General features: G+C 44.6%; 1 non-coding gene across 1 annotated transcript; it reads left to right on the top strand.

Annotated features, from left to right (window-relative positions):
* The first annotated feature begins 260 nt into the window (after positions 1–260).
* Trnat-ugu (transfer RNA threonine (anticodon UGU)) lies at positions 261–335 on the top strand. Its single transcript has one exon. It is a non-coding gene; the product is annotated as a tRNA-Thr (tRNA).
* The last annotated feature ends 9,273 nt before the right edge of the window (positions 336–9,608 follow it).

The raw sequence follows: 9,608 nt of genomic DNA, 5'->3' as shown, positions 1-9,608 counted from the left end.
CGATGCCAGCGCTTAACTTACTTCCCTTGAATAGCTGCAAAGGAGATATTTGAGAGTAGTAAGCTATATGTTGGCACCTTTTTAACCTTTACCTTGTATCTCATTGCTATCAACAACACAGACAAGACATTACAACCCACACGTTCTGATGACAGTCACCTTCTCACACTGAAATGTTGTTGCCATTCTCTGCCTAACAGAATTTTATGTCTCACGGGGGCGTGCAAGGGATAAGTCCCTGCAGTCGCACGATCCTCTGTGCCCTCGGTGGCTCAGATGGATAGAGCGTCTGCCATGTAAGCAGGAGATCCCGGGTTCGAGTCCCGGTTGAGGCACACATTTTCAACTGTGCCCGTTGATGTATGTCAATGCCTCTCGGCAGCGTAGAGTCTTAATTTAATTATCATTTCATTCTGGAGTGCTGCATGGTCACAGATGGTGTCTGTTCTTTCGGACATGACCGAGCGAGGTGGCGCAGTGGGTAGCACACTGAACTCGCATTCGGTAGGACGACGGTTCAATCCCGCGTCCGGCCATCCTGATTTAGGTTTTCCGTGATTTCCCTAAATCGCTCCAGGCAAATGCCGGGATGGTTCCTTTGAAAGGGCACGGCCGGCTTCCTTCCCTAATCCGATGAGACCGATGACCCCGCTATCTGGTCTCCTCCACCAAACAACCCAACCCCCCTCTTTCGGACATGTCCGAAAGAACAGATACCATCTTCATATAGTTAAGGCTAACCGGCCATTGACCTCCTTCTTCTGTGCGGATGCACACGTATTGCCCAATCTCTTACGGGACTCAGTAAGATTGTCTGCCGCCAGTAATGAGTGTAATGGGCAGGGGCACTACGAATGGAGCGTGTGGACATTAAGTTGAGAATGTGGGTCTCACGAGGAGCGTGCAAGGGGTAAGTCCCTGCAGTCACACTATCCTCTGTTCCCTCGGTGGCTCAGATGGATAGAGCGTCTACATGTAAGCAGGAGATCCCTGGTTCGAGGCCTGGTCGGGGCACACGTTTCCAACTGTCCCCTTTGATGTATATCAACGCCTGTCGGCAGCGTAGGGTCTTGACTTAATTACCATCTCATTGAATTTTATGTCTGTTTTCATGCTACTTCATTTCTATGCTGTTTGCAGAAAATTGTGTTGCTCGAGAATCAGTCACACGTATTCCATACATTGGAACATCGTGTTTACGGTGCAAGTAAAAAAATTTACTATTCGATTGACAAAGTTGTACATTTCGTGATTAGTGCCTCGGGCATGGATGTGTGTGATGTCCTTAAGTTAGTTAGGTTTAAGTAGTTCTAAGTTCTAGGGGACTGATGACCACAGATGTTTAGTCCCATAGTGCTCAGAGCCATTTGCAAGCAATTAAAGGTCTTTACATAGATAGTCAAGCAGCAGTTAGAGTTGACGGTAAATTGAGTTCATGGTTCAGAGTAGTTTCAGGGGTAAGACAAGGCTGCAACCTGTCTCCACTGTTGTTCATATTATTTATGGATCATATGTTGAAAACAATAGACTGGCTGGGTGAGATTAAGATATGTGAACACAAAATAAGCAGTCTCGCATATGCGGATGACTTAGTTGTGATGGCAGATTCGATTGAAAGTTTGCAAAGTAATATTTCAGAGCTAGATCAGAAATGTAAGGACTATGGTTTGAAGATTAGCATCTCCAAAACGAAAGTAATGTCTGTGGGAAAGAGATATAAACGGATTGAGTGCCAAATAGGAGGAACAAAGTAAAAACAGGTGGACGGTTTCAAGTATTTAGGATGCATATTCTCACAGGATGGCAACACAGTGAAAGAACTGGAAGCGAGGTGTAGCAAAGCTAATGCAGTGAGCGCTCAGCTACGATCTACTCTCTTCTGCAAGAAGGAAGTCAATACCAAGACTAAGTTATCTGTGCACCGTTCAATCTTTCGACCAACTTTGTTGTATGGGAGCGAAAGCTGAGTGGATTCAGGTTACATTATCAATAAGGATGAGGTTACGGATATGGCTCCGAGCACTATGGGACTTAACATCTGTGGTCATCAGTCCCCTAGAACTTAGAACTACTTAAACCTAACTAACCTAAGGACATCACACACATCCATGCCCGAGGCAGGATTCGAACCTGCGACCGTAGCAGTCGCGCGGTTCCGGACTGAGCGCCTAGAACCGCTTGACCACCGCGGCCGGCCAGGTTACGGATATGAAAGTAGCTAGGATGATTGCAGGTACTAGTAGATGGGAACAATGGCAGGAGGGTGTCGACAATGAGGAAATCAAAGAAAAACTGGGAATGAACTCTATAGATGTAGCAGTCAGGTCGAACAGGCTTAGATGGTGGGGTCATGTTACACGCATGGGAGAAGCGAGGTTACCCGAGAGACTCATGGGTTCAGCAGTAGAAGGTAGGAGGAGTCGGGGTAGACCAAACAGAAGGTACCTGGATTCGGTTAAGAATGATTTTGAAGTAATAGGCTTAACATTAGAAGAGGCACCAATGTCAGCACTGAATAGGGGATCATGGAGGAATTTTATAAGGGGACTATGCTCCAGACTGAACGCTGAAAGGCATAATCAGTCTTAAATGATGATGATGATGATGATGTCACCAGCAGCTGACCTGTGTCGCTTTAGAAGGGTTGAAATGACCCTGACGGTTTCGTCACTCTGGGGACACCCAATGAGGGGTCCACGTTCGAAGTCGCTGAGGTTTCTTGCCCGAATGTTCTGCTGCTACTGTTTCTCTACAAGACAATACAGCTCGCCGCCATTTATACTGGAGGATCGCCTCTCATGACATCTAGCAGTCAACTCGCATTACGCAGTAGTGTCTGGATATCTTTCATCAGATAGTTTATTACGCAAGATGTAAGGTGTTTGGAAACATGTTTGTGTGTATGGTTCAAATGGCTCTAAGCACTATGGGACTTAACATCTGAGGTCATCAGTCCCCTAGACTTGGAGCTACTGACTCCTTGTCCGAGACAGGATTCGAACCTGCGACGGTAGCAGCAGTGCGGTTCCGGACTGAAGCGCCTAGAACCGCTCGGCCACATCGGGCGGCGTTTGTGTGTGTATGCGTAGATGTTTTGCAGGCGCGGATCCAAGGTGGCAGGAATTCAAGGTGATCGTGATCCCCTCTTCTCTCCTTCCATTCAACTAACAGTTTAGTTAAAGCATTCATATTCTTAATTATTTCAATATCTAAGTTTTCCAGCCAACTTTCGAAGAATAAAGTGTCATGACAACTAGGGGTCTCGTAAACGGCTAATGATTTCAAAAAATACAAGATCAATACGTGATACTTTCCAGTTGATTGCCAGAGGAATAGACTCACATGGATGAACTCATAGTCTGATTCGCTGCAGGAAACGTTCCAGGCTGACCGTACCCTGACTGCTAACAACAAATCCTGCGCTGTTTATGGGTCTACGTGTAGAACTGGCAAGTCACACGAAATGTAGTAAGGCAAGGCATAAAGAGAAAGAATCTCCAGGAAAAAAGGAAAAACAGGACAAAAGCAAATAAGACGGATCTATAGGCGAAAACGACAGAAATAAACAGCGTTCCCCACAGAATATTCATAATCTGCAGATCCGTGTTCATGACTATAAAGCTAAGTGAAATGATGATAATAGTGAACGCACACTTCGATTTTATATTGTGTATATTATCAAATTGTCAGAATTGTGACGGTTTGTTGTTACAATAGTTTTAAATCTGTTGCATGATACATGTACTAGTCTAATTTTGGTATGAATGCTTTTGAAATGAAATATTTCTCTGAATTCCAATTTCTTGGAAGTGTTCTAAGGCTATGAACTAACTAAGCACTTACGGGAACTAGTAACTGTTACTAAAACATTTTATAAGTAGCGATAAAAAAGTTTCTGTTTGAGGGCGTTGCTGCAGTGTACAGAGTGATCAGAAGCAATGAGAAAAGCTTGTAAGGCTGTTACAGAGTAGGTCGTGCTGAGAAATAATTTTTAAGAAAAAAATTCTATACGTTGCCCCGTTTCCGAGTTAATTAGAATTGAAGTTAACCAATCATTGCCTGCGTAAATTCAAGCAGTATGCCAGAGACGACGTAGCAAAATGTGTTCTTCGTTTTGTTTCCTAAAGGCGAACAAGCGAGCGATACAAAAACTGTCTATGGGATGGTATATCTACATCTACATCTACATCTACATCTACATGGTTACTCTGCATTCACACGTAAGTGCCTGGCAGAGGGTTCATCGAACCATTTCCATACTACTTCTGTACCATTCCACCCTCGAATGGTGCGTGGGAAAAATTAACACCTAAATATTTCCGTTCGAGCTCTGATTTCTCTTATTTTATGATGATGATCATTTCTGTGTCAACAAAATATTTTCGCATTCAGAAGGGAAAGTTGGTGATTGAAATTTCGTAGATAGATCTCGCCGCAAAGAAAACCGCCTTTCTTTCATTGGTTGCCACCCCAACTCGCATATCATATCAGAGACACTCTCACCCCTGTTGCGCGATAACACGAAACGAGTTGCCCTTCTTTTCACTTTTTCGATGTCCTCCGCCAATTCTACCTGGTAAGGATCCCATACCGTGCAGCAGTATTCCAGCAGAGGACAGACAAGTGAAATGTAGGGTGTCTCTTTAGTGGGTTTGTCGCATCTTCTAAGTGTCCTGCCAACAAAGCGCAGTCTTTGTTTCGCCTTCCCCACAATATTGCCTATGTGGTCTTCCCAAATTAAGTTGCTCGTAATTGTAATTCCTAGGTATTTAGTCGAATTGACAGCCCTTAGATTTGTGCGATTTATCGTATACCCAAAATTTATCGGATTTCTTTTAGTACCCATGTGGATGACCTCGCACTTTTCTTTGTTTAGTGCCAATTGCGACTTTTCGCACCATACAGAAATTCTCTCTAGATCATTTTGTAATTGGAATTGATCGTCTGATGATTTTACTAGACGATAAATTACAGCATCATCTGCAGACAATGTAAGGGCGCTGCTCAGAATATCACCTAGATCATTTATGTAAATCAGGGACAGCAGAGGGCCTATGACACTACCTTGCGGAACGCCAGATATCACTTCTTTTCTACTCAATGGTTCACCGTCTATCACTACGAACTGTGACCTCTCTGAGAGGGAATCACGAATCCAGTCACACAACCCTAATGGGGATCGAACTAGAGCCAAAGGCTCTGCAACATTGTGGGCTATCATCTATGCTATGAGAACAACTGACGCTAATTGTACCCACGATTTTGCAGTGCCTGTCTTGTTAAGAAGAACAATGCAACGTCCCTTCGGTCACGTTTTGCATCCTTCTGCTTAACAACAGTGGCAGTGCAATATCGTATTTATTCGTCGATACCGGGCAGCGATTTTCAATTAAAATTTCCTCCCCTGTACGGGAATTACATAATGTGTGTACGAGTACAGATTTTAATGCAGGAACGACAACATATTGAATTTTCGGTATGGTCGATTCGTGCACGGATAGTCAAAGTGGTTAGGACGACCGCTCGCGTGAAGTGGCAAATCTGGGTTCGAGTCCCTGTCCGGCATAAATTTTCATTGTCGTGCGTCCCTTACACAGCTGACGGTTGTTCGCAATCGCAACTGCGAATACATTTCATATACCTAATTGTATCAGTAGGGCCACTTCACTTTGCGCCCAACGACCCGATTGGTTAACTTGAATGCTAATTAACTCGGAGACGGCACAAAATATCGAATTTTTTTCTCAACTCTTATTTCTCGGAACATATCTCACTGCAACACCCTTACAAGGTTTTCAGACTGTTTCTCACCACCCTGTATATGCAACGCCGCGCGACTGCGATGCCAGTATACAGGGTGAAGCGAAATTCGCGCACTCGGGCTTCGCAGCGCGACTCCTCATATACCAGCGATAAAAAAATGTCTCTTACAAAATTTAGGCAGAAATAGGACGTTAAAGAGTGGCAATCTGGCAACGCTGTAACAAAGTGTGTGCTAACTACCCCTACAGTACATACTAGTTCTTCTGCGCAGTTGGCGCGGTGGATTGAGTTTTGGGTTAGCATGCAGGAGGTCGATGGTTCAATCCTGGGTTGGGGTGCATTTTTTTTATTTGCTAATTTCATTCTGATATTTCATACTGCAATATACACCGTTTCTTATGTCACATGTACCCTAAATTTACAACATTTTGTAACGCTGAACACAAGAAATACGTGGTTAGACAAATAAGTAATAGACAGTTGAAACAAGTAATGGGCCAATGGTGATAACACATACAAATAGTGACCGAATTTGGTTATTATTCGCAAAGTACGTTGCTAGTCCTACTGGTAATGTAAGGACTTAACGAAATGTAATGGACCTGAACGAGGCATGAATAATAGTTGGTACTTATCTATGTGACCATTAAAGGAGGGCATAAAGAAAACAGGTTTCGCTTCTAGTAGAGGAAGTGTTGCGAATAAATTCAAGCCCACGACGTGGAAAGGGCATCTTTCAAAGCTAAACAATGTTCCATTTTTACGATTGTCAATTGTAAGTGCAAATGTTTTCCGGAGGACTCGCTGCAATCGCTGTTGACGACGAAGATGCCAGATACCGTACCACTTGGACTACATTTACCAAGTAAAAAACATATGCTTGAACCCAGGATCGAACTCTCGACCTCCTGCATGCTAACCCAAAACTCTGTTCGCTGCACCAACTGTACAGCGTAAGTTCAATCTGTTGACATAACTAGTTAGTATAAATGTGGCTACAGTGTTGCCAGATTGCCACTCTTTAACGTCCTTTTTCTGCCGGATGTACTCGCCGGACGAAATTTTGTGGCAGACATTTTTTTTATCCCTGGCATGTGAGGAGTCGCGCTGCGAAGCCCGAATGCCCGAATTTCACTTCACCGTGTATAAGTACCGACATGTAACATAGAGATTAGCGTGGCATTCGTGTCTTTCCGACGTGTGTGCGGTATATGCTTAAACGTGAACTATGGCGACGTTATTACCAAATGCTTACAAACACCGGTAGACTTCTACCGGAAAATGATGAATGCGTATGGCACAGCATGTCTGCTGAAAACCACCGTTGCAGAATGGTGCGACAAAAGATGCTATTACTTCATGATAACACACGTCCCCTACCGCAAATGTCGAAGTTCAGAAGTTACGCCAACTCAAGTTGAAGACACACGAGCATCCACCCTACAGTCCTCGTCTCCTCCCATCCGATTATCACTCCTTGGACCCTTAAAAATGGCCTTGAAGGGTCGGCGACTGCTATCACAATAGGATGTGCAGCAGGCAGTTACGGACTTCTTCACGCAACAGGACACGATGTTTTCCCAAATGGTATCTTTAACCTGGTGTATCTATGGGATGATTGCCACAATGCTCACGGCGATTTTGCCTGATTGAACACCGATTCTGGACTATACAAACTCTGCATCGAATGCAGCCTACATGCAGAACTATGAAAGAATCTGGAAGGGTGTAGATGTCATTCTCGTTCATTCCCCTCCCACAAATGGAGACGCCACTGACAAAAATATAGTTAACTTTCCATGAAAAATGAACCAAGTGAAGTACAAAAATGGCAGTTTCCCCTTTGTTTATCAGAATAATCCGGAGATGTGGAAACGGAGGCTGCTACATTCTTGCTATAAAGGAGAATGCAGAGAACTGGTGGAGAAAACTCGTACATCTCTATGAAGAGCCATGCTTGACGCCAACAATAATTTCCACTGTCTAATTCTTGCCAAAGATGTATCATAAAAGTTTTGAGCATGTGTGAAGTCAGTGAACGAACCCGAACCTTGTATTATATGTTAACTGGGAGCCTAGAAACGACGGAGAGGCTCCGTTTAAATGGTTCAAATGGCTCTGAGCACTATGCGACTTAACTTCTGAGGTCATCAGTCGCCTAGAACTTAGAACTAATTAAACCTAACTAACCTAAGGACATCACACACATCCATGTCCGAGGCAGGATTCGAACCTGCGACCGTAGCAGTCGCTCGGCTCTAGACTGTAGCGCCTAGAACCGCACGGCCACTCCGGCCGGCAGAGGCTCCGTCCCCGCCGCAGCCGCAGTGGTCCACAACCCCACGACGACTACCGCTGTCCACTTCACTCCTCCGCCACCCCACACCGAACCACTCTTCCAGGTTCATTGTGCGGTTCGACCCCCCCCCCCCCCCCGCCTCCCCGCCCACCCCTTCTCACACCAGAATAGTGTAGAGTAATGGTGGTGTACGCATACGTGGAGAACTTGTTTGCGCGTCATCCACAGACTGGCCGGCTCACCGGACCTCGACACAAGTCCGCCGGGCGGATTCGTGCCAGGGACCAGGCCGGCGCTCCTTTCCAATCCGGAAAGCCGTGGTTAGACCTTATATTCTACCTCTCGATGATCATTGTGATGTTGAAACTGAACATAGCAGACAGTGAGTCGAAATATTAAATGTATTCTGTCATACTGTAAACAACAGGAATTTAAATTCTGCTGTGAAAGCCTCTTTACAGGTAATGCAGCTAAACCTCACAAGTTTACTGCACTGTCTAAACAGAAGTCCATGACATAGAAAATTCCTTATTCGCCACTATCAAAGAATGTTGATATCCCAGCGCTTTTAATGGAAATCATTCGAAATATATCTGGGTATGTGCTGTGTGGTTTGGCCACCATTCTGAACTTTGAGAGCGATTTATACCAAAACCGCTCGTAAAATCTCATACAGCGACCAAACAGACCTTTAAATGAATGTAACAAATCTTCATATGATGGAATTCGTTCTTACAAATCTATATACTCACAAGCTTGGCCGCAAAATAGTTGATGGAGCGTACTGAAATAACAATGATTGGTCTTCTGAATTAAAAGCAGAAAACATGAAGTTTTATAAAGAAACTGCAGCAACGAAGTTAAAGATTTGTTAAGGCCGCGGACAATGAGTAAAGTTAATCGCTGTACAGTCCCATGGGTTATTGTTCTCTGTAGATCCAAGAGCGCCATTTGCATCTGCAACCTGAGTAGTTCTATACAGACTTGCAGTAGATCGCACACTTCCGTTTGTATAGGTGAAACACTCTAGGAACATAACGGTGTTCTGTTTCTCTCAAGAACAAATATGTGCGTCATACATTAATGGGAGGCAGTAGCATAACCTATGCAACAGGAGCTTTCCTGATCATTGCTTCAGCGACTCTCTCACTCGGCAGGGAACATGACTCTGGCAACACAAAGGATAGCAAATGGCTGGAGTTTTAGCTCTGAAAACATGTGTAGAGACGTTTTGAGAACGTTCGGGAGCGTGGATGCGATGAAATGTAGGGTACCTGTGGTGCTGGCCGCGGTGGTCTAGCGGTTCTGGCGCTGCAGTCCGGAACCGCAGGACTGCTACGGTCGCAGGTTCGAATCCTGCCTCGGGCGTGGGTGTGTGTGATGTCCTTAGGTTAGTTAGGTTTAAGTAGTTCTAAGTTCTAGGGGACTTATGACCTAAGATGTTGAGTCCCATAGTGCTCAGAGCCATTTGAACCATTTTGGTACCTGTGGTGCCGCGAGATACCTAAAGCTTGGACTTCGGTTTTGATTTGCTTGCGCATTCGTA

This window comes from Schistocerca cancellata, chromosome 4 (assembly GCF_023864275.1).
Source record: "Schistocerca cancellata isolate TAMUIC-IGC-003103 chromosome 4, iqSchCanc2.1, whole genome shotgun sequence".
Taxonomy (NCBI): domain Eukaryota; kingdom Metazoa; phylum Arthropoda; class Insecta; order Orthoptera; family Acrididae; genus Schistocerca; species Schistocerca cancellata.
The sequence above is the reverse complement of the archived record's forward strand: the minus strand, read 5'-3'. Positions and strand labels throughout refer to the sequence as shown.